The sequence below is a fragment of the Lissotriton vulgaris genome, chromosome 2_1 (genome assembly GCF_964263255.1).
Source record: "Lissotriton vulgaris chromosome 2_1, aLisVul1.2, whole genome shotgun sequence".
In the NCBI taxonomy this organism is placed as follows: domain Eukaryota; kingdom Metazoa; phylum Chordata; class Amphibia; order Caudata; family Salamandridae; genus Lissotriton; species Lissotriton vulgaris.
The window spans coordinates 1077319876-1077346841 of NC_141687.1; positions in this window are offsets into that span (position 1 = coordinate 1077319876).

Here is a 26966-nt window from a genome sequence, read left to right on the forward strand (position 1 = left end):
GCATTGGTTGCGTGAAAGAGAGAGAGCATAAATATGCCATATTAACTAATGTATGGCATGTTTCTTCTCTCCCTTGTGGCCATGTGGAAGCCTAGCGTCAATGCAGGTACTCTTGGCCCATGACGCAAGGGCGCCTGCATGATGGTCAGAAATTAGAATAGTTTTTGTACAGGAAGGGATTCCTTCCTGCACAAAAACTGTTTTTAGAGGCTTATTTCTCTTCGCATGTCTGCTGCAGAATGCAGCACACAAGCAAACAGAAAGTAATGAGGAGAAATATAGATATTTCTCATCGTTACTCCAGCCTTAGGTAGGTGTACTGCTTTGGAGCAAACCCAGGTTTACACACCTTAGTATTTTGGGGTTTGCGTCGAAATCCATGGATGGATGCACAGGAAAGCTCATGCTCCACGACGGACCCCCTCCCCGGTGCAAGGGAATGCAAGGCAGCACTATTTGCTACGTTGCTTTACTTTTTTTGACTAAGGCATGCAAAGTCACACACATCTGGATTTCCGTGGCTCAGTGAATCCTAACATACATTTTGCATTGAGGCTTCATCAATAAAGTGACGTAACCTCAATGCAAAATGTTATTAAATCTAGGACCAGAAGTGCAGGTGGGGTTTCAACATCTCATCCAAAAGAGGCACTCTCAAAATTGGCCCAGCTCCTTCAAACACATCATCTACAAATATCTGATGGAAAACAAAGTCTCATTCAATCCTGATGTTACATGAAAAGCTCCAGGGAGACACTGTACCTTGATGGAAGAAATGGCTTCATATGTTGATGGAAGCTCCTCCTTTGAGAAAAACGATTCTAGACCTGGAGACATCAACATTGGATCTTGAGGACCCTGATAACCCCGCAGGAACTTAACTCAGCAAAGCCTCCTGGGATGTACACAACTCCTTGATCATCCCTCAGAGACCATACTTTTCGATTTCTTTTTGAGTTTTTCAGTTGGAACTTAGAAACCATAAACTATCCAGCAGTGGTGTACCACAGTCACAACAGGCAACAGACAGTTTGCATATGTTTTTGATACTATAATTAAATTTACCAAAGGTGGCCATACGCCAGTTATTGGGGTTGTACATTGTAGGGGTCTCATTTTTTTTGCTTCTGTTTTTGCTCCTTTTTCTGAAGTCTTTGGCACACCGACTGTATGACCTAAACATAATAATTCAACCTCTATCCTCTTACCTAATTGAATTTACTTTGGGGCACATTCTGGCTTTGAACGTTTCTCTTTCCACCCTGTATAGAGGTCCATTTCATGTTGCCGGTCCTTTTTCATCAGCATTTGTTGGGCCCCCCACTTTTTTGCTAAGACCTGTTTAGGGACAATGAGACCCAGTAGTCAGAATATAAGTTTAGTTCTTGGTAGGTCGATATCACTTGGGATCCTTAGACTAATACAAAGAGGAGACACTGAGGCGTCATCTTCCAAGATTCAGCCCAATTCCAGCCCTATACTTCTCCAATTGGTCTGTATCGTGCTACAACCCCAGATTGTGTATAGCGGCGTTGCCACTTCCTTGATGTTCTCAAGCAGGTAGGAGTTGGAGCTGGACCCATTTTTTGAAGCCTCCTCATTTTGCGATACGCTCAGTGTAGAGTTTTTAATTGTATTAGACGCAGCCATGCCTTTATCGCGACCTCCCAAGGATTCATCAATGCAGCTTTTTAGTTAATATCTTCAAATACACCTAGTTCTCCCTCTGTCCTCAAGTATATCAGCCAATCTGACATGCTATTTTATAGGTGGAGGTAACTGGCCCCCTCCCCATGGAATCTAGCAACACTCTATTTTCCATTGGAGCATGCCAGGTCCTCAACCTGCAGAGCATGTCTAAGTTTGGTGTATTTAAATGTTTGGCTTTAAGCTAGTTCATATTCTTGCTGGACGCTCGAGAGGTACCTAAGCGCACCTTCCTTGAGGTCATCATTTGGGTCGAGCCTGGGCAGTGCATGCGCTGCTCTGCGAGGCATGCTGTATGTGAGTATGGACTTGAAGCTCCACCCACTCTCCGCCCATATTTTCCATTGGTTTCTGTCATTGTCCTTTGTAAATGCTGGCTTCTGATTCGCTAATAGGCTTGTTAGTCCCTCAGTACCGCCTAGTCTTCGTTTGTAACCTTCCATGAGGACTGGCTCTTTTATTTATGTTGTTACACTGTAGGTCTTATTTTCTTTAATTTGTTTCTCCTCCTGCAGGCATTACATGCTTTCCTGCAACATTAAGCGGACCTGCGCGCATTCGCTTTCCAAGCAGCCAGGAACAATGGCGGCCGGGGTTTTGCATTTACTAGAGTTTGAGGTATTGGCATTGTAAATGACAATGCCTTTTCTTTATGTGTTAATTATCAACACAAATAAATAAAAGGCATTGTCATTTACAATACCAATAGCTTAAACTCTCGCAAATGTGAAACCAATTACATTGCAAATGCTTGCTTAGATATGCCAACATTGTCCTAAGTTTTGAATCCCCGCAGTTTTGTGACTTCTTTAAGCACTATCCCTTCCCAAAGGTATGTCTCTTTCGTAATTTTATCTGTCCACCAAAGGCATCTCGCGGTCTTTTCCCAGGCAGTAATTCCTGCCTTACTGGCTGATAATAGGTGTGTTGTCTCTTTGCCACCATAATGGTAATGCAGGAAGTTGGGATTGACAAATATTGATTTTTCCAGCCTAATTGACGGATCATTTCTTGGAGCACATACCTAGTCATCAATATTGATGAGTTATGACACCCAATAGTAGGCTCTAATGCTCAGCAAAGAAGCCCTGACCCAAGTGGTCATTGCCCTTATCACCTCCAGGCTCGATTACGCCAACACTCTCTATGCAGGGATTCCAGCTTGCCACCTCCAACGGCTGCAGCTGGTGCAGAATCAGGCCGCTCGCCTGATCTACCACCAGCCTAAGCACCAACATGTCACTCCCCTCCTTCGTAGCCTACACTGGCTCCCGGTATCCAAACGTTGCACCTTTAAACTGGCATGTACCACCTTTAAAGCCCTTTCTGATGCAGCGCCCGTTTTCATCTCCTCGGCTCTGACCCGTCACATCCCTACGAGAGCCCTTCGCTCAGCCTCATCAAACCTCCTTGTGGTGCCTAGATTTAAAAGGAAAAAGCACGGTGGTCTGAGCTTTTCCGTTCTGGCTCCCTCCACTTGGAACTCCCTTCCCCTTTCCCTTCGTCTCTGTCCAAAGCTAGACTGTTTCCGCAGACTTTTAAAAACTCTGCTCTTCCAAGCTGCATTTGACTAAACCTCCTGCTCTCGGTCCCCCATTTGTCTATCAGCGCCAAGAAACCAATGGTGATAGAGCGCGTTGCAAATGTTTTTAACAATAACAATAACAATGTCAGGGAGAGCAATGGACCTCTCTTAAATGTCTTCATTGCTATTCTTGGGGTGACTCCATTGCCTAGCAGGGTCTGTAACTCTCTGTCTGTCCTAGCAAATATTGTCTTGGGTATAGGGTATGGTGTATATAATAATTTCCGGAGAGTGGTCATTTTGATGAGGAGATAGCATGACCCATTAGATTACAACAGGGGGACATCCAACGGCCCATGTCTTCCTGGAATTCTCCAAGGACACGCTTAATGTTTCTGGACAGAAATAGATCAATGCTTGGTGTCACAAAAAAATCCCAGGTATTTTAATTCCTCTGTGAAAACCCGCACACCAGAGGTGGGGTTGCTCTTCCCAAAGAAATAGGGTCAACTTCTCCCAGTTTATTTTGTAGCCAGAGTAAGTTCCATATTCCTCTAACATTTGGAACATTCTGGGAATAGTGGTTGCGGATTGCCTAATGTATAACGTGATGATATCTGCGCAAAGCATAAGACGTGTACCTGCTAGGAACCCATTGCCTTCTGCCTGAGCTCTGACCCAGCAGGCCAGGGGTTCCACATTTATTAAAAACAGGAGTGTGGAAAGTGGACATCTCTATCTGGGCCACACTCCAGGGGAAAGCTACACAACTTCACTTTATTTACATTCATTGCTGCTATTGGGCTACAATATAGGGGTCTGATTCACAGAATTAACTTAAGACTCAATCCTAAACTTACTACTATTTTGGCATTCACAGAATGCACTTACTAATTTTGGCATTCACAGAATGAACTTACTACTTTTGGTATTCACAGAAGTTAGGATTTTGTCTTAAGTTTATCTTAAAACAATCTTAAGACAGACTTAAGTTAGGATTTTGTGTTAAGTCTGTCTTCAGTCTGTCTTAAGTTTGTCTTAAGACAAACTTAAGACAAAATCCTAACTTCTGTGAATACCAAAAGTAGTAAGTTCATTCTGTGAAAATAAAAATAGTAGTAAGTTTAGGATTGAGTCTTAAGTTCATTCTGTGAATCGGGCCCTAGGAGAGCCACCCAGCGACAGAAAACTGGTCCGAAACCAAATCTTTGGACTGTTAAAAGCAAGAAACGTCAATGTACTGTACCTCATCAAATGCATTTACAGCGTCCAATGAAATTGTAGTATATGGCTGTTTCTCAGAGTTTATATGAGCTAACAAGTTGTGCAGCCTTCTAATGTTGAGCTTGGTGGAGAGTCATGACATAAAGTCCAATTGGTCATAATGGATAAAAGAGCTGATGACTCTTAGTAGTCTGCAGGCCAAGATCCTGTCCAAATCTTAGTTTTTATATTGAGCAGTGAGACAGGTCAATATGATGAGCATGTGTTCCTTGGTTCCCTCACCTTACATATTACTGTAATAAATGCATGACTCAGGTCAGGGGATAGTGTCTCTTTACCTCTAGGTTCCTTATAAATGTGCAGCAGGAGAGGACTCAGCAGAGAGGAGAGTTTTTGTAAAGCTCTTCTTATTCCGCTGAGCACATGGGGGCAGATTTACAAGCCCCTTGCTCCTCTTTTACGCTGCTGATGCGTCACTTTTGTGATGCAGTGGCGGCGCAAAAGATGCGCCATGGTGCGGGGTATTTACAAAGTGACACATCTGGGAGATGTGTCACGTTGTAAAGCCCTGCGCCATAAGGAGGCGTTCCGGCGCAGGGGGGGGGGGCGTTTCTGCGCAGGAAATCCTCCTAAAAGTGGCTGAGTGAAATCTACAAGATCTCACTCAGTCACTTTTAGGCCAATGCTGCGTCAAAACCCTGCGCCTGCTTGAAGCAGGCGTAAGGCTTGATGCAGCATTGGAAGAATAGGCCCCCCAGAGCATTGCTGGAGCTGCATCGCGCTTGTGACGCAACTCCAGCAATGCGCCGCCTTTACGGCACAGATGCGTGACGCATCTGTGCCGTTTTTGCCCCATGGTGCGCCGCATTGTAAATGCGGCGCATCATGGGTGACGGAGCTGCGGCGCACAATTACTGGCACATTACTGACACATCCCTGCTAATTTGCAGGGATGCGCCAGTAATTGTAAATCTGCCCCATGGTCTTTTTAACTTTCAGGTGCTTACTTCCCTCCATAACCTTTTCTAGTGTGACCGTCTTTTCCAGTTCATTCTTGTTATCACAGCTCAGTGTTGGCATGTCTAATCCTGTAAGAAAGTGTTTGATCACACCCTCCTCAGCCAGAGTTTATGTCCCATTAAATTTCTCAAATTACTGTGCAAGTACCAGTGCTATATCTTTATCAGTGTCATATTTTCTCATTCGCCATCTATTGTTTCTCCCACCCATAATATGCCCTCGTGAATTCCCATAGAAGCCCAGGTTAACACCATAACCTGGGCTTCTATGGGAATTCACAAGGGCATATTATCAAGCCCATTATCGCCGCTTTAGCGGCAGTTTCCTGCCGATAAAAGCAGCAATAATGTATTGCGCTTTCTTGATAATATGGCCCTTAGCTTCTACTAGTGCTTACTTTGTAAAATACATAAGTGCCAGGGCTCTCGTCAGAAGGCCGCTATAGCTTGCACCACACAATGCTCCTGCCAGCACTGCCAATGATAGTAACAACACTGCTACTAACCATCACACTCCTAAAAGTGCGACAATTCAGACTATTCCAGGCCCCTAAAACTATAAGATTGGCTAGGGCGTCAAGCAATGGTCATTTTTTATGTAAATTGTATTAATATTAATAATTGACTTTTGTTGTGGTAATCTCTAAATCAGCCAGACAGCGTCACCTTGTGGCAGACTGTCCTCAGTGTGGTGTTGAAAGTTATGTGCTGCTGCTGAGCACCGGAATCACTGGCTCAAATTAAGCACTGGCTTTTGTTCGTGTTAGTTCTCCTAGTTTTCGTCTTTGTTTCCAGACAATAATATACTGTGCTTTATCCCTTAGTACCATCTTATATGCTTCTCATAGTATTCCAGTGGAAACAATGGATGCTTTGTTTTCTTCATAGTACACTTCGGTGTCTGTTCCTATCACTGTCATAATTGTAGAGTCCTTTAATGCCCATACTTTAAAATGTCAGTACTGTCCCTTGTTGGGGGGAGAGTGGCCTGAAATTCCTTTCACTTGCAATTCTGCCCTTCCTATATATATGGATTTTCCCTGCTTGGATTAAATATGTAATTAAGTCTGAATAATACATGATATGCCCGAAATAATTCGTGTTTTTGTTTTCTGGGGTGCTTGAATCTTCAAACATCTGTAAGACCCATTTTCTATGCAAAATTCATGAGGAGTAGCTTAGCTGATGGCTGTTGTATGTGTGTGGAGTTCATACACAATTTTAACCACTTTCTTTAACGCATTCTCCTCCTCAATCAAGACATCACCCAACTAAACAACACTCTCAGTCCCGGGCACACCACTGTCGAGTTCAGTGTGGCTTTCGTGTAATAATGATATGTGTTACATGCAAGACAGGCCTGGTTGCATGTAAACATGATAACACTTAACATTAATAGAGTGCTTGTAATAGGCATAGTGCCTACAAAAGCAGAGACTAATGGCCAGTATGGTAATGCTAACAGTGTGTGTTCGATAACTGCATTTTCTGCTTAGAAACTCCATGTTTTCTGACTCTGTTCAAACTAACAAGACAAACCACTTCCCTGGTGTTGTAAATGCAGCTGCAAGACAAGATGACCTTGTAGAGAGCAGTCTTGGCAACAAGAAGAAAGAAGTTGCATTAGCTTTCATAGCTTCTGTATGCGTCAACAAAGGGATATTGTTTTCAGATTTGTAGCAAAACAGGAGCTGAGCAGGAGTGACATCTCCTCATTTCATAATGCATCATTACTGATAAAGGTAAATATGGCACCATTGATCAGACGGGGTTAGATGTATGGACTGGTTGCCATGGGGAGACTGAAGGGCTGAATTACAACCGATGACTGGGTGACAGCATAAGTATATGGATTAAATGTACTGTGTGAACGAACACAGCCATGTACGGGAGATGGCTGACAATATTCAACACTTTGTATAAGGAACAGACTAATACGATAGGGACGTGTGATGAAATTGGAAGGGGCCTATCTAGCATTCCCTCTGATGTGCACATTATCTGGTGAGTTGATTATTATAATTATGATCTTTTTGATGCAAACAATGTGCAGACTAATAGTATGTAATAGGCAATCATATAATTGGGAAATGCCAACCACTGTGTGTGCAATCTGCTTTTGGGATACTAGTGTAGGGCTCCATGTGTCATCCCCTGCAGATAAGACAGTATCCGACAGGTTTGTTTGACTCCTAACACTCCCTGTCTAACAACATAACTTTCTGGATATGAAGTCTGAGGCACTGCTAGTTCCACATTTCTCCAAAAATGGTGCATGTCTTCTTGGGGTTCAGGTAATTTCCTACGAGTGATCCCTTATGTTATTAGGGTGAACCTAACAATATCACCATATATAATTTACTACTTCTGGACCAAGGTTCTAAATCACATCTGCTAAGAGACACTAGCTGTTTCAAACCCTGTATTAAAATGTTTTTAAAAAAACTTTACAGTCTTCCCAGATGTATGGTGCAAGGCTGACCTTTTGAGTTCTTTCTGTGATAAAGGAGCGGATCCAACGGTAAGCAGTCCTTGGATGCTGATCTTGTGCAGGAGTCTGATGAGGGTGTGGCGTGATACCATGTCAAAGGCCGCTGAGAGGTCCTGGAGGATGAGGGCTGCAGTCTCTCCTCTGCCATGATCATTCTGATGTCATCTGTTGTGGTGATGAATGCTGCTTCCTTGCTGCAGTTGGGTCTGAATCCAGATCGCGTGGTGACAAGGAGCTGGTAGTTGATGAGATGGTCAGAGAGGTATCTGTTGATGAGTTTCTCTAAAACCTTGGCTGGATATGGTAGGAGGGAGATTGGTCTGTAGTTGATGAGCTTGGTTGGGTCTACTGAGGATTTCTGGACCAGGGCGGTGACTATGTCATGGTTCCAAGATTCCAGAAGGTGGCTGAATCAACGTAGGCATTTAGGATCGAAGATGGGCCTTTGCTGATAGGGGTGAGTCTCTTGTTTAAGGCATGGTGGGGGAAGGGGTCTGATGGGGCTCAGGAGTGGATGGACTTTGTGGTGGTGGTGGTTTCATCTATGAGGATGGTGAGCCATTTCGTCAGGGAATGTTCTTCATCCAACATGGGTAACTTGCCACTAGGTTAAAGATGTCCAGTTATGGGTCAAAGTATCCGTATATGGAGGTGATCTTGTCATAGAAGAAGTCAGATAGATTGTTGTAGATGTCTTGAGAGGGGTTGATGTTCTTGGAGGTGGCTGCAGGTTCAGTGAACTCTTCTTTCTTGATGGTGAATAATTCCCTGCTGTTGCTACTGCCAGCAATGATATGGTCTGTGAGGGCTGTGCACTTGGTGTTTTGAATTTGCTGGTGGTAACATCTCAGGGTGGATTTGATCAAATGATTTCTCAGTGAATCTTGCATCGTTCTCCACTTGCACACCAGTTACTTAAAATGCTATTTCATCACCCTGAGTTCTTCTGTGAACCAGCTGGCTTGTGTTCATGTTCTTACTGTTTCATTGCACTTGGGGGTGAGGGGGCAGTGAGATTGCACACCTGATGATCCAGATGTTGAAGTTCTTGATAGCTTTCATCAGGTTGCTGGTGGGTTCAGGTCGGTGCACTGCAAGGGAAGAAGCCCAGTCCATTTCTGGGAAGTTTTTCCAACTGCACCAGGCAGTTAGAGAGGTTAAAGGTCTCCCGACAAAGACGTGGTCTGTCCAGGTGATAGGTGATGGTTTGCCGGCCTTGAAGTTGCTCAAGGGAAATAGTGTCCTGGAGGTGTCTGGCAGCATGGCTGGGTCTGATGACCTGCTGGGTGAGACCGAGTTTCCAGGAGGGCAATCGAGTTTCGGTTGGTGTGGGCTTCCTGGTGATAGTTCAGGTCTCCTAAGAGGGTGAAGGTGTTAGAGTCAATGATGAAGGGCTTAACTAAGTTTGTGATGTCACTGGCAAAGTTGGTGTTCTGGTGGTCCGTATATGAGAGTTCCGCACAAGGTAAAGTTGGTTGTGATTTGTAGCTTGATGGTGAGGTGCTCGTATAGTTGGTCGCAGTATTTGGGGTGCTGGTACAGCTGATTATGTTCTTGAATATAATGGTGACTATGCCTCTGGGTTTTTGCTAATGGTATTCTCTGGTGACATTCTAGCCATCAGGGTTGGCAGTGGTGATTTCTAGTGCAGAGGCTGGGTTCAGCCAACTTTCTGTAAAGAAGAGCAGGTCCAGGGCCTGATCGCACAACAGGTTGAATATCTCTGTGGTATGTCTGCTGAGTGAGTGGGTGTTGAGGAGCATGCAAATGAATCTGGAGTGGTGTATGTGCGGTGGCTGAGTTGTGTGCGTGTCGGAGCGGGTGGGGTGCTAGGTCCTCTTGGTGTGGGCGTGGTGAGTGCATATGAACCTGCAGGAGGTGAAGATGATGGCTCCTTCAGGGTTGTGTGATAGAGTGCGGAAGCAGATCAGTGAGCAGCAGACCTACACTGTACATGGAGGGGCCCTCACAGAGTGCTGTGCTGCGGGGCCCCCTGCAGCTCGGGCCCCCTGCACAACTGAGGCTGCGGGGGCTTGTGTTACGCCACTGATGAGAATGGCTACAAATCCTTAGGTTTGCACCAGCAATCCTCTAGGGGCTTAACTCTAGGGGCTGAAATGATACATTTCAGTACTCCATAGCCAGATACGTGAGTTTCGCCCTCCACAGGCTTATTTGCAAGTCCCTTGCGCCGCAGGTATGTCACTTTTTCCCATATTGAAAGTGACGCACCGGTGGCACAAGGGGCTGGTAAATAAGCACCAATAATCTGGCAATCTCAATCGTCGATGGTAGAGCCATCTATTACACCAGTCCTGCAGGCACAGAGCCACTTCTAACGCTACTCTGGTGTTATATGTTTTAGCAGAATACATATTCCTTTTGTTATAGGTCTCTTGGACATTCTGGCTTCAGACAGCAGTTATAGTGATCTCAGGGCCATAAAATGTGTTAAATATAGAACATGAATGCCTCCACATCAGGCAAGGAATGACCTCTATAGCAGCAATAACAAGTCCTCATGCTACCGGGGGATAGTGTCATGAGCCCAACACTAAGTGTCCCTTTACCAGCAGGAATTATCATTAAAATATCAGCTTGACATATTTTTCAGCTACCCTTTCTTCTCCAAGTTTCAGCTTGCTGATTTCATGAAAATGTGCTTATGGTGTTTCAAAATACAAGCTATATTTTTATATTCAGTCAATAAAATATTCCTTTACAGCATTAAATTGTCCATTTATGAGCAGTGGCTACTTTTGTCCTTAAACTTCAGTTTGTTCTTTACATAAATTGCACGCTCTATGGGCCAGATGTAGGTAAATGTAATTTACCGATTCTAAAATACCGAGTTATACTGAATCAGTATTTCAGAATCGGAAAATGAGATGTAGATAAAAAATCGGTAATAATTACCGATTCGGAATCACTCGGTATCTGAAATCGGTATTTACTGAATCGGTATATACCGACTCGGTAAAATCCGAATCGGTAAAACCCTTACATTCCAACGGGCCCACAGCCCATAGGAATGAATGGGTATTACCGAATCGGTAGTTACCGATTCGGTAAATACCGAATCGGTAAATACCAATTCGGAAAGTTGAAACTTATTAACATGTGAGCCTGTGAACCAATCAGGAACTCCAACCACACCCAATACCAAAGGTACTGGGGAATCAACCAATCAGAATCAAGCACCCCTCCCCAGTACCTGGGACTGGTCACGCCCATGCAGGTGCAGAAACCAACAGTCAGGAGAGCAGGAGGACAGACTGAGGAGCAGGCTTCCCTGAGCTAACCTGTACAGCACCATGGAGAGTCAGGATGCACAGAGGGATGCTGCTGAGTGCAAAAGGAAGATTAAGTTTAGCCCTGAGGAACTGCAGGTGCTTGTTGCAGAGGTCGTCAGACATTACAGCAAGATCTTTGGGAAGCAATCACTGCATGTAGCTGAGTCCATCAAGCGCACCACCTGGATTGACATACAAGGCAAGGTAAATGCCATAGGTGTCACCCACCGTGAAATTGACGATTTGAAAAAACGGTGGTATGATCTCCGCATCATCACCAAGAAGAAACTAGCTGCTCACCGCAAGGAATGTGCTGCAACAGGGGGAGGAAGAAACCGAGCCCCACGACTCACTGACATAGAGGAGCTGGTGGAATCCATCCTTGAACCTGAATCCATCCACAGCATCGGGGATGCTGACAGCTCTGCAAGAGCTGCAAAGAAACAAGGTAAGATGCAAGTACATTGTCATTAACCCATTTACCTATTCCCCTCACACACTCTGTGTGCCTACATCATACTCCAGAACAGGTTTTACCAATGTCCTGCAATGCATCATGGGAAATGTAGTCATGGGTAGATACCTTTAAGCAGTCAGCATGCCATGCAGCAAGGGAAGCAACAGACTACTAGCATAGTCAAATGAGAGACAGGCAAATGTGCTATAGTAGTGTGTTTAATCAGGAGACACAGGTGAACCACTCCACTGACACAATGTCCATGTCTGTCCACAGGAGAGTCAATGCGCAGCACAGCGAAGGATAGGGAGAAGAGGAGGGAAGAAGCAGGACCCAGCACATTACACGGAGTGAAGGACAAAGAGCAGGCAGCCAAGTCACCTGAGGAGCCAACACCACCACAGCCACAGTCCCCTCTGTTATTTGGGAGTCAGGAGTCAGGAGCGGCTGCACAGTCCCCCACCCACACAACTCCATCCCCAGTGCTGGAAAGGGCAAGGCGCCTTGATGTGCCCCCTCGCCGTATACTGGAAACATCTGAGGAGGAGGAGGATGAGGGTGACATGGCCATCAACCCACAGGATTCAGCCAACACTGAGCAGCTGCCCACTCCCAGAGCGATGCGGGCCAGTGTCCGAGGATGAAGGCCACGGGAGGCAGATGATGTGCGTCAGAATCAGGGGGTCTTCTGCGGACTGGAGGCCACCATGGCCAAAGTACAGCGCCTGCAGGCGAGAGCAATTATGGGGGTTCAGAGGCAGGCACGCACAACCAACAACAAGCTCGATGAAATAGGCAAGGGCATTGGAGACATATCCGAGAGCATGCAGTCAATGGCATCTGGCATTTCCGACATGACACAGTGCATGACTGTCCTGTGCGACAAGTTGGACAGGGACCATTTGGAGAGACGCAAGGCTCGTGTCGATGTGCGGCAGCAGACAAAAGTCCTGAACAGATTTGCTACTGCTACCACTGTGCTGTGCAGACGGTCCGTGGCGATGCAGGATGCCATTGTGCAGTGCTGCACCAATTTATCAGTGGGAATGGCCAGAGTGACCTCTGCAATGGCGCTCATGCTCGCACAACAGACTGCCACTCGAGGTGACACATGTGTGGGGGAAAGTGAGGAGTCCACCAGCAGGAGTGGCGCAAGCACTCCTGTACAAGAAGTACGTAGGAGTGGCAGGCGTCATGCAACTGAGACAGGCCACACCGAGAACATTGACACACAGCCACAGCAGTCCCACCCTGTGGTCCGTGGCCGTAAACATTGACTATGCCCTCCACCCAAGGAACAGGTCACGGTGGTGTTAACCATGACAACACAGTCATGGACATTTATATATCGTGTAACCAATGTGTGCTATCATTGCACTTGCGTAGTGAAAATTAAACTACGTACGTCATGAACTTTGCCTGTCTGTGTCTCATTACTCAGAAATATTGCTGTGTGACCTCTGCCTGTCTCAGTCTCCCATCTGTAGCTGCTGCTGCTACTGTACCATGGGGTTCTGCCAGTTCTGTGTCATCATCAATGTCCTCATGATGTGTGATCTCCACCTCTGTGCCTTCCTTGGTGGCGAGATTGTGTAACATTGCACAGGTCGCAATGATTTTGCAGCACAGGATTGGGGTGTACTGGCGTGCCCCTCCGCTCTTGTGGAGGCAGCGAAACCTGCTATTTAGGAGTCCAAATGTGCGCTCCACAACGTTGCGTGTAGGTCTGTGAGCCACATTGTAACGCCTTTCACTCCTGGTGGATGGGTTGAGGTAGGGGGTGAGCACAAAGGACAGCAGGCACTGTTGCCTAGGGGGATGAAAGAATGACATTAATTGCATGTACATGATACATTGATCTGCTGTGAGTGTCATGGTGTGTCAATGTCATTTACCTAGCAAGTATCCGTTTCCAAATTCTCCAGCAAGTAGGCGTGTGTATATTCCACTATTCTGGAATATGTACGAATCATGGGTACTTCCAGGGAACTTCGCAACGATGTCTGTGATGATGTTCCCTGCGTTGCATATGACCTGTACGTTGATGGAGTGCGTTGACTTGCGTTTTCTGTATATGTGTTCTGTGGCTGCAGGTGGACAGAGTGGTACGTGGGTGCCATCAATGCAGCCTAAAACGTGAGGGAAGTGTGCCAGTTGATAGAAGTCAGTCTTGGTTTTTGCTAGTTCCGCTTGTGTATCAGGGAATGAAATGTAATGCTCCATCCTCTGCATCATGGCGTCAAGGAACCTCCTGAAGAAGTGGGACAGGCAGCTCTGGGACACGCCACCCACTGCAGCTATCACACTCTGGTAGCTCCCGGAGGCAAGCAGGTGTAAGCTACACAGCACCTGCACATGGGGTGGGATGGCGTGGGCCCTGGGTCTTGGGTGCTCCAGGAGTGGGTGTAGGTACCTGATCAAGTCCTGAATGGTTTGGGGATGTAGCCTGTACCTCTGGAGTATTTCAGGCTCTGTCAGTTGGAACAGTGTTATCCTCTGCCTGTACACTTGTTCCTCCCTTTGCCATTCTCTCTCTTCTGCTGCCTGTAGTCTTTGCCGCCTTGCAATGACGTAGAAAGCCGCCATTATGGTTCCACAGGTGCATTTTGGGACTCTTTTTATGGCCTTCACCTGGTTACCACCTGCATTCAATCCATGGTAAATACCGACTCATAAATACCGAATTTCCGTGAATTCGGTATTTTTGCGCTTTCCTACATCTCCATGACCATTTTTTACCGTTTCCTATTTACTGATACGGAAAATAAGAAATCGGTAAATATCAATTCGGTATATTCTGCCTCGGTAAAAATACCGACTCATATTTACCGAGTCGGAATTTTAACGACTCATGTTTTCCGAATCGGTAAATTATATGCTCCTACATCTCATTTCATGGATACCGGTCGGTAACGGCCGAAATTACCGATTTTCAGCCGTTACCGACCGGTATTAGGCTACCTACATCTGGCCCTATGTCCCCAAACACAAATTTTCATTTTAAATAAATGAACTCATTTTGACGCGAACATCAGTCCTGAAAAGACTCTGTCATTTTTCTGCTGTCATTATGGGCATTTTTATTCCTGAATGGCAGGGTTCAAACTTCATATGCCAACATAGAGCCTACTTTGCCCATGGGTAGCCACAATAGCTTGTGTATCGGTTCTCATTCCCATGTATGGCGCTTTTAACTCTTGCCTGAATTCATATGCACGTTCGTATGTGCCATCTTATAAAGTCTCTCATTTCCGCATATACACCCACATTTGTGGTAAAGAAGCCTGTGCTTGAATGGTGGACTATATACGTGGCATAAGTTTACATAGGGTCAAATGAGTACACTGGTACGTGAGACCAGTCCTGGAACAGGAAAGTGTTTACTCTAGGAACCCATACATTTGGGGTCAAAGTGTGGCACAGGAATAGGACAGCGAACTCATGAGTGGTGCAGCTTGAACAGCACAGTCAGTTCATACATTTTTTTTAATCTACTGAAAAGAAATAGGCAACAAACACAAAGGTGCAGCAAATCTGTGCTTGTTTACTTAATTAGTCACAAAAAGGCTGCATTTTAAAATATCTTAGAGGGTTAAAGCACCTGCTGCAGAGTTCTTTGTGTGCCCAGCAATTTTGAGGGGTGTATGATAGTGGTAAGAAAAATCTGGTGATTAATGCAGTTCTTGGAGAGTTCTGTGGTTCCCCAAACACAGTTTTGACTCATAAAGTAGCACATTGGGTTAATGAGCCTGCTTCAAAGCACATTGTGTAACAGGTTTGTATTTTATGTAATAAAGTGGGCTACTGCCTTTGACACTGAGATAATTTTGTTAATTCCAGTTCATACGTTGCAATCCATCCAATATGGAACCTGTATCAAGGAGCTGGCTCAAAACTGTGAGTCGTGAGTTTAGGTCTTTGAAGGTTTTGTTTCTCGATCTGTTGTTATTCTAAAATTGCAAAGAAGGGCTCCTCTGTGGATGAATAGTCTTGTTAGTAAAGACAACTCTCAGTCACTGCGTCATGTTTTATATCCTGATTTTGTGTTTGCCGCGACCGTTCACTCTCAACATATGATATCTATAAGTATGGACGATATATGGTTCCTACACATTATAACCCTCATTGGTTTGATCAACATTTTCTGATTTACGCACTTGTACGATTTATTGTGACGTGTGTGATGGGAGCTCTCTAATATCCTACACTGGGATGACTATCGTTACAAAATACCTAGATACATTTATTTGGTGCCATTTATATCAAAATGAGTGTAGCTATTCATACACATTTATAAATCTTGTATTATTACTCTACGTGCACCTCTCTTAAAATGGGGGATGGACAAAGTAAAAAATGTGCCTCCAAACCATTATTTCCCTTAAGTACTTGTCTAAGTGATTAGGCACGTGCTTGTGTTTCTTTCCATTGCATTTGCATCTAGGTGTTACCCTCAGATGGCTCCTAGCCAGGATGATCCTTGAACAAAAGGGCTTTTAAATTAGGCCTTTGTTTGTGTCAGGCTGAAAGTGAAAATAAAAACCCCCTCTTGCTGCCGGCTGGTTGCTGCACCAAACAGAATGCAGACAACCTGTCAGCGCTGCTGTAATGTGTCCTTGTGTCGAAAATGATAACAGTACAAGAGCAGCATATTTCCCTGGGTCAGCCTGATCTCAGGAATGGCCCAGAAATTGGCGGTGCTGCCCCCTACCTTCCAGCCCTGCGTGAGACTGAAGACGGGCAACTATTTTTCCATGTAGAGTCACATCCACTTTTTACTGCCATGTTTGCCCATGTGCCCTCATAACTACCGAGACACATTCACCCACCCACCCTATGAAAGCATAAGCAGATACACCAAAAGGTGTGCAGGCGCACACTCATGCATATGTGCGCGCACACACACCACATAAGCACGCGCACACACACGCACATGCCACTGTGCAAACAGGTGCTTGCCCTGGCATTTTTTCATCCAGCTCCACCCACAAAGATGTTTGGGCATTCATCCCCATGAGCTTTATCTCAGTCATGGCCAAAACCTATGGGCTATCATGCTAAAAATCCACTGAAAGTGTTCCAGCACCTCACCATGGGCCTCAAGCACTATATAAATGCAAGTAATTGCAACCATACAAATGCAGACCATTGCCCCACTTCCTCACTTCCCACTTCTTCCATTACATACTTGTTAGTCGGGCATGATCAGGTTGGCCGTTGGTGGGTGGTGAGTAAGATGATCCAGGTGACTTGTAATCCAAGGTAAGGTACTGCCGATAGGGCCCATTGAATAGGGTAAGTGTGTTGCAGCTCCGCCAGCATGGGAGCTTCCAGGGATTTTGTTGAGAGCTTGGGATTCATGATGTTGGCCTTAATGCCCGCCGCTTGCATGAATTGGTCCAGCTCGTTCATAAAGGCCGGAAGAGAGGTCAGGGGGTCTTCCAGCGCATCTACAACCTCATCCGGTATAAGCTGAGCGTATGCTTCTCTTTCCTAAAACTTACCCCAGATATGAGAGGGTTGTCCTGTGTCCTCTGAGCCATAGGCTCCATGTATAAAGCAGAGAGGAGGGGTGGACAGCGGGCACCCCTGTCTCGTACCTCTCTGGATGGGGAAGGGGATGGAGGCATAGCCGTTTACTCATACCGTCGATATGGCTTGGTATAACTTCTCAAGATCCATTGTATATATCTAGCGGAAAGCCGAAATGCCATAGAGTATCTCTCAAACAGTGCCAAAGGACCTTGTTGAATGCTTTTTCAGCATTCGTTGTCAAAGCGCCGTGCCTTATCAATGATGTGAAACAGTCGCTTGGTGTTATCAGCGCATTGTCAGTTGGGTACAAATCCCGCCTGATCGGGATCAATCAGGCCAGTAAGAAAGGGGGACAGTTGTGGAAGTAAGATCTCAGAAAAATATTTCATATCTACATTTAATCATTCAAAAAAAGATCTGAAAAATTCAGATCCAGAGAACCTGGCTAACTACTGGAACATGACACCTTTAGGTCTGTTTCAGAAACAGGGAAAGAAAACTTTTTCTTTATAGTCCCCTCACTCACCGGAGTTTCCTCACGGTGACATGCTTCATTATTGGGGCTTCTCAACCCGCTACGGGTTGAGGCATGCTGCGACTATCGCGATTGCGAAGGAGCACTTTTTAATGAAGACTATGTGTCGTGTAATGTGAGAGAAAGGGGAAAATGAAGTGGAGTGAAAAATTAAAAATATCCTACTATTGGGCTAAACTAACTTTATTCAGGCTCCTAGTGGATATATTAAAAATGGGGTGGTTTACTAGGTAAACCGGTTCTATTATAGAACACAGTGCCTAGTAAAAAGTGTCAACTAGTTTCGAGCTGTACCCCACAGCTCTTCTTCAGGACTACAACAGGGTCCAGCCCTGTGAGTACCACTCCAAAACAAAAACAAAAAGTGAAAGGTATGCCTATATTAATATTTGAATATACATATTCTTTTCTTGCAATTCATTGGCATATCTGTAAAGAAAAAATACTTCCAATGTTAATGGTACAATATCCATTTACCCAGTGATGTTATCAGAAATCAAGAGTGACATTTCATATTAAAATGGTGTCTCAATGAACTTCATAGTGATAGTGTATAAACACCTTCACCCATTTCACACACACACTTTCCAGAACCGAGTGGTCCACTCATCTAAAGGAGCACCCTACGTGAATTATCTGTGGCTATACATTAAAATAAACAGCACACATGTGACCTGGTCTGTGGATACAACACATAACAAAACGGACAAAACAAACATAAAGAGGAAAAAATTCATACTTTGTCAAAGGTTTCACTGAACCTCATGGTCAATCGCGGGAAGGTCATATAACCCCGTAATTACCTAGTAGATGGAATAATTAGAGACAAATATAGGTTCTAAAGTATTTAGGTATCGGAGCCACACGCGCTTACCAAAACGCGTGGTGATTGTAGCTTTGCTATTCCGATATCTAGGGTGGATCTTACTTGTTACGAGGTGCTGTCTCGGCGGTAAACCTACTCGGCTCCCCTTGAGACCGGCGATCGCTGTCTCATTCTGGGAGAAGTGTGTATTAAGCTTCCCCAACGCTCGTCTTGCTTCCGGTTATGGAGCTAGACCGCGTTTGTAGTTCAAAGATGGCCGCTCATGTTGGAACCGGGCGGGGGCCATCTTAGAATTCTCGGTTAGGATACCGGATTAGTATAGAATAACATGGGCATCAAAGAGATATCGGAGATTAAACATATACAAGAAATTGTGAACATTGTAGAACTAGTTGTTAAAGCTAATACATATCGTGATCTTTTAACCTAAGATCAGGTGGCGGACAGATATTATTATCAATAAACGCAAATCTTAGTAACTATTATCTAGAATGGGGAGCATCACATACCATTGTGTATTAGGCTGATCTATGTATGATATTGCTAGACTTAATTTTATTTTATTTTGCAATAGTGGGTACTCATTTTTGGAACTGAGCAAGTGCTAGCTTAAGGGGCTTTGGTTGATTCAGAAACAGATTAATACTGTTTTGTAGAGAAAATAATAATCAGAGGGGGCTTAAGTTAATTCAGAGATCAGATTGAAAATGACCTATAGCAAGATACTTAACATGATAATAAACAACGCATAAAGGAAACTTACGGGATTTTCAGGAGCTCATTGTTTTTAAACTCATACAGGTCTTAATCTCTATTCCTTGGATATTTATACAGGGTGGATTCTGCTACTAGTAAACGCAGTTCTCTGAATTGTTTACCCTTATTTTGCCAGAAGGCCCCATGGAATGGTGTCATTAAGGCCATGGGTGTCAGTTTTCAACTTGTACACCCAACGTTGTTCTTTGTTCAGGAGGCGCTGTTCCAAGTTATCCTGTCCATACAGTCTTTCAAGAATTACCCATTTCATATCATTGGGCGTATGATTACATTCAATAAAATGGGATATCATTTTTGTTGTAATTCTCTTCCGTCTGATATTACTTCTGTGTTCAACTATCCTAGTGCTGGCTTTTCTCGTAGTCATTCCAATGTAGTGCAATTGACAGTTGCAGGTTATCATGTATACTACTCCAGAAGTATTACAATTCGTGAAGTCCTTCAATTCCCAAGTCATGTTGTTATTGAATGTTATTCTTTTTGTGGCTTTTGTCAAATGACAGACGCTACAATCGCCACAGATGGTCTAGTCCATACTCGTCCACAAGAAGAAAACAAAAACCCGAAACAAAGAACTATGAGTACAGTGCCCACAGGACATTATCCCTGTGGCGATTGTAGCCACAGGGATAATGAACAAAAATGATATCCCATTTTATTGAATGTAATCATACGCCCAATGATATGAAATGGGTAATTCTTGAAAGACTGTATGGACAGGATAACTTGGAACAGCGCCTCCTGAACAAAGAACAACGTTGGGTGTACAAGTTGAAAACTGACACCCATGGCCTTAATGACACCATTCCATGGGGCCTTCTGGCAAAATAAGGGTAAACAATTCAGAGAACTGCGTTTACTAGTAGCAGAATCCACCCTGTATAAATATCCAAGGAATAGAGATTAAGACCTGTATGAGTTTAAAAACAATGAGCTCCTGAAAATCCCGTAAGTTTCCTTTATGCGTTGTTTATTATCATGTTAAGTATCTTGCTATAGGTCATTTTCAATCTGATCTCTGAATTAACTTAAGCCCCCTCTGATTATTATTTTCTCTACAAAACAGTATTAATCTGTTTCTGAATCAACCAAAGCCCCTTAAGCTAGCACTTGCTCAGTTCCAAAAATGAGTACCCACTATTGCAAAATAAAATAAAATTAAGTCTAGCAATATCATACATAGATCAGCCTAATACACAATGGTATGTGATGCTCCCCATTCTAGATAATAGTTACTAAGATTTGCGTGTATTGATAATAATATCTGTCCGCCACCTGATCTTAGGTTAAAAGATCACGATATGTATTAGCTTTAACAACTAGTTCTACAATATTCACAATTTCTTGTATATGTTTAATCTCCGATATCTCTTTGATGCCCATGTTATTCTATACTAATCCGGTATCCTACCCGAGAATTCTAAGATGGCCCCCGCCCGGTTCCAACATGAGCGGCCATCTTTGAACTACAAACGCGGTCTAGCTCCATAACCGGAAGCAAGACGAGCGTTGGGGAAGCTTAATACACACTTCTCCCAGCATGAGACAGCGATCGCCGGTCTCAAGGGGAGCCGAGTAGGTTTACCGCCGAGACAGCACCTCGTAACAAGTAAGATCCACCCTAGATATCAGAATAGCAAAGCTACAATCACCACGCGTTTTCGTAAGCGCGTGTGGCTCCGATACCTAAATACTTTAGAACCTATATTTGTCTCTAATTATTCCATCTACTAGGTAATTACGGGGTTATATGACCTTCCCGCGATTGACCATGAGGTTCAGTGAAACCTTTGACAAAGTATGAATTTTTTCCTCTTTATGTTTGTTTTGTCCGTTTTGTTATGTGTTGTATCCACAGACCAGGTCACATGTGTGCTGTTTATTTTAATGTATAGCCACAGATAATTCACGTAGGGTGCTCCTTTAGATGAGGGGACCACTCGGTTCTGGAAAGTGTGTGTGTGAAATGGGTGAAGGTGTTTATACACTATCACTATGAAGTTCATTGAGACACCATTTTAATATGAAATGTCACTCTTGATTTCTGATAACATCACTGGGTAAATGGATATTGTACCATTAACATTGGAAGTATTTTTTCTTTACAGATATGCCAATGAATTGCAAGAAAAGAGTATGTATATTCAAATATTAATATAGGCATACCTTTCACTTTTTGTTTTTGTTTTGGAGTGGTACTCACAGGGCTGGACCCTGTTGTAGTCCTGAAGAAGAGCTGTGGGGTACAGCTCGAAACTAGTTGACACTTTTTACTAGGCTCTGTGTTCCATAATAGAACCGGTTTACATAGTAAACCACCCCGTTTTTAATATATCCACTAGGAGCCTGAATAAAGTTAGTTTAGCCCACTAGTAGGATATTTTAAATTTTTCACTCCACTTCATTTTCCCCTTTCTCTCACATTACACGACACATAGTCTTCATTAAAAAGTGCTCCTTCGCAATCGCGATAGTCGCAGCACGCCTCAACCCGTAGCGGGTTGAGAAGCCCCAATGATGAAGCATGTCACCGTGAGGAAACTCCGGTGAGTGAGGGGACTATAAAGAAAAAGTTTTCTTTCCCTGTTTCTGAAACAGACCTAAAGGTGTCATGTTCCAGTAGTTAGCCAGGTTCTCTGGATCTGAATTTTTCAGATCTTTTTTCGAATAAGTATTGCTGTGGAGGGCGAACCTGGCTGATCTCTCCCTCTACCTCCCCCTGTTTTGTATTTCATATCTACATTTAAGACAGAAATTGGCCTATATGAGGCGCACTATCGCTTCTCCTTGTCTGGTTTAGCTATAACAATCACAGCAGCTTCCAGCGTATTGGCGGGAGTGGTGAGGAAATTCCAACCGCACTGTAGACTCTAGTGAGGACGGGGTCCAAAATGGTGCAGAATGTCTTACAGAAAAGGGAGGTGAACCTGTCTGAGCTCGGATACTTAAGCAGTTTCTGCCTAGAGATGCCAGATATCACCTCCTTTATTTGGATCGGGGCCTCGAGTGGCTCAGCCTGGTACGGTATTAATATGGTGGTGGCAGTGTCCCGGAAGTAGCCAGCTGGGGCATCTGGGGGGAGGTCTTGTGACTCATAAAGCCCAGCGTAATATTGGCAGAATGTTTCAGTGATCTGCTGGTCTGTGGTTTGTTCCTCCCCTGTCGCGGTAATCACTGATGAGACTCCGGATGCCTGCCTCTAAGCCTATTGGCCAGCAACCTCCTACTTCTGTTGCTCTGGGTGTAAATAGCGTGTTGTAATCTAAGCACCGCAAATTCTGCCCTGTCTAAGTCCAAACCGGACAGTTGGGCATGAGCGGCAGCAAGCTGTCGCCAGATCCGGGGATCTCTGGTCGGTTGGTGTATACATTCCAGCTCCTGCACTTGTCTTGTAGGGGGATCTCTCTTGTCCCAACGCATCTTATTTTCTGAAGAGGCAATTGCAATACATTTTCATCTGATCACCGCGTTCAGGGTATCCCAAAGAGTGGCAATAGGGGTCTCGGGAATATCGTTCATGGCTAAGAAATCTTGTAGTGCTAGCAAGATCTGCTGGATCACCTCAGGGTGGTGCAGTAACGTGTCTCTGAGGCACTAGGATTAAGGCAGAGGGTGAGAGGAGGGAAGGAAAAGTTCTAATGTCACCGCTGAATGATCCGATAGTGTGCAATCCAGTATGTCAGCTTGTTGGGCATGGGATACAATGCTCTGAGTGGGCAGGAAGTAATCCTCGTGTCTGTCTTACGGGAGTGGGAATAAAAGGTGTATTCTGTGGCAGAGGGGTGTAAAGATCTCCAAATGTCCACAAATTCCACCTCCTCTAGCATTTGTTACCTTTCTTTAGAAAGTGCCCCAGTTTGGCCCTGTCGTTGAGCCGATCTGTCAATAGCGTTATCGAAAGCAAGGTTCAGGTCACCTCCCAACAGCAGCATTCGGTCAGTTGACTGGGTGAGCTCGGTCACAGACCTTCGCAGAATGCATTCTTGACCCCTTTTGGGGAGTAGACTAAGCCCACTGTAAAAGTGTGTGGGAGCCCAGCGTGAGAGAGTGGGCCAGTAACCTACCCTTGATTTATGCCTGCTTAGAACCTATCTTTCTGGGAAAGGTGGAGGAGACAAGGATGGTGACCCCTGCAGATTTAGAGTGCTAAGAGAAGAAGAGCTGGTGGGGAAATGCCCTGGAGCGTAGCCTGTGGGTGTCTCCAGGAAGTAGATGAGTATATTGGAGAAGACAAATTTGGGCACTGAAATGCTCGAGGTAAGAAAGGATGGCATGTCTTTTGACCGAGTTGTTCAGTCCTTTCACATTTAGTGTGATCATTTTGAGAGGTGGTGTCATCGCGGGGTCACTAAGTAGACCTATTGTAACGTGCTTTTTGGGGGAGTGGGATGAATTGTGATTCAAAGTCAGGGGGTGGACTGCATGAAGACAATATCTGAGTGGTAAGGTGGTCAAGGAATTTACCACGGGGAAACCCGGAAGTGAGGGAAGGCCCAACAGACCCACATAAATACAACAAACAGGTAAAGTGGTGAAATAAAAGTGGGTGGTGAGACTCATGAAGAAGGTGGTGAAAGAGGACAGCAACATCTCGTCCTGTCCTGCCACCCTCCCCACCCGGGCCCACCACCCCCGCAGAAATTAGAAAGAAGGGGACCAGATGGAGTCAAAAGCTGCTCAGAGACAGAAGCTGGTTAGAGTAACATGAATCTAACTATGCTGTTTCGGCAGTGTCATCACTAAGGGAAGCCATAACCAGCTGAAGTTCTCTGTCTATCGTCTCTGGGTGGAGTTGGGCCGCAGCGCGACCCACCGTCTTCCATTTGCGGGCTCCCTGATACCTGCCCGTCGCAGCAGGTGGACAGGAATTCTATGGGGAATATGCTGTGATGTCCAACAATTGGGGGGCATCCTTCAGTAAGTGGACCTTGTGTATCCTCCCGTCTAAGCAAAATATTAACCAGAAGGGGTTTCCACATGAGTAAGGGAGTCCGATGGAGCAGAGGTGAGCCATGATCCGCCGAAACGCCCTCCTTTTTTGAAGCATGGAGGTGGAGAGGTCTTGGTATAGAGTGGGTTGATGTCCCTAGAGCTGCACTGGTTGACAATCTCGGGCCTTTTTGAGGATGCACTCTTTTAACTGAAAGTCATGAAGACATGTGACGATATTGGCACGGGGAGCCTGGGCAGGTCTATTCAAACCGACACAGTGGGTATGGTCTAGCTTGATCTCCAGATCAGGAGGAGACTCCAGAATTACTCTAAAGAGATCTTCAACAAAGGAAGCAACTTTGAGACCCTCTGTTGGACTGAGAATGCGTCCAGCCGACTCCTTCTACATTGTGTGAGTTAAGGTAGAATTTGCGGCACCATTTTGTATTCAGACGCCATTTTGTACAATGATCGAAAGTAAGCTTCTGTCCCATACTGTCTGCCTCAGCAGAAAGCAGACTTGATTGTTTCTGTTTATTATTCAAGGTTGAGCTTCACTGCACTAATGAATACATCATTCTGTTTTTCCATGCCGTTCTCAGTAGGTAGCACTGCTCCCACTCTCAGAGAGACGGCACAGGGAGAGTAACCTTGAAATTAAGAGAGTATGTACCCGGTCTCAGGATGGTAGCTTGTCTTTCTGTACCTCCTTTGTTCATCAGCTCACAGACTGGGGTTGGAAATGCATATCTTGTGTTACCATGTTGAGGGGGTCTGTCCCTCTACAGCATTCTAAGGCGGCTGGTCAGATTGGACTCCGCTCAAGGGTATGACTAATAAATAACTTTGGTTTGTATTCTCTACTGTCTGACAGACTCTTCATTTGTATGGAAGGCTGAGAGGTGGTCTCGAGTAGCCCGGTGAAGAACCAGGGCTTAACCCAGCGGCATCAGGGGCACGCCTGAGATCTTCGAGTTCACCTGTCTTGGTATACAGAGACACAGAATACTTTGGATGGCATCAGAGACCAAGTTTATTAGCTGCAGCTAGTAACAGTGATCCAAGAAATACATCACAGTGTAAATTCTCATGAGACTGCTCATTTTACTAAGCGAGATGTCTCCTTTTATACCTAATATTCACATTATAAATGTACACCACTGCACAAAATTCTAGCCAATAAGGTACATTTTCTAACAAAGTATCACATAACAAAAACTCAATTTACAGTATCCCAACCCAAAAGTTAATTATTAGGAATGTTCCAAATTCAATCTCCATAAACCGGACAAACCTATAATTGAAAGCATAACTCATGTAATGAAGAAACATAAAAAAGAAACAGTAAAAGATGGTGAACAAGATAAGGCATGTGCAAGGAAACTAAATGTTAACGATGTCCTGAACATTAATTGGCAATCTCAGACAAAGATCGATCAGGGAAATTGGCTTTGCGAGGTCAGTTTCAGGTGAAGAGTTCATTTCAGAGTCAAAAAGAAACCTAGTTAATGTATACATTAACTAAGAAGGCCAGGCCACTTTGTTCGCCAGGCTACCTTCACAGGCCTACGTGAGGGCAACACAAAATGGTGGCACAGAACAAAATGGAGTCAGACTGGAGAATTACAAAACCTCAGACCCTCCTTTTGCCATTACGTAGGCAATAACCTAAGACTCATGTTAATCTGAATTTAGGTCTATATCGATATTCATTAGGTCATCAAGGTGTTGCTGTAGCATCATCTTATTATTCTCTACTTCTCTCTAGACAGGTCTCAGAAAACACATAGTAGCACAAAGACTACAAATGGCGGGACCACACTGGATGCAAAAACAACAAGAGAAAAGGATGGTTAAAACCATACCAAGGAATGTCAGAGTCTTCCATCCCCATTTGGACAGCAGTCTCCAAAACCATCCCGCCAATGACCAGTCTCCTTCGTCTACATGGATAGACTCAGAGATTTTATACAACCTAGAGATGGCTTGATACACTGTAGGGGCATTATCTGGTATGTAAACACTGCAACTGGATCCAATCAATTTACATACTCCCCCTCGATCTGCAAGTATGATGTCTAATACCATACGGTTCTGCAAAGTCATAAGGCGGTCCGCTTGAAGCTCAACTGTAACATTAATAAGAGCACCTGCTGTCTCATTAATAGTAGCTTCAACAACGCGGACAAGCTGTTGAATATGCCTACTATTGATCATAGGACCCCAAAAGGGCAGGAAGCCCTTGAAGAAATCTCCTACTTTGTGTGCTGCAGTATCTTCCTGATTGAAGACACCTCTACCATATCTCGTTCTATGATAGTCTGAAGCAGTAGTAGGGGGAAGCAGAAACGCCACATAACACGCTCCTGAAAATTCAGGTGGCAACCATGTGTAGGCTCTGTCATGACAAACTAAATATGTGCCTTTAGCTGGCACAAACGGTGGAAAAGTCCAAGATGAATAGACATAGGTTTGAGCACACACGCTCTTACCTAGCTGAGCTTTCGGATTCCGACCATTACCTTGCAAACAAAAATGGCCTCGTTGGGGTACAATCCAAATAGGAGGAGATCTTTTTCGTCTCTCCTTCTCTTTCAAGCTGGTACTATATCCAGTCACGTTCCAACCAATGTAAGCCTGCACCT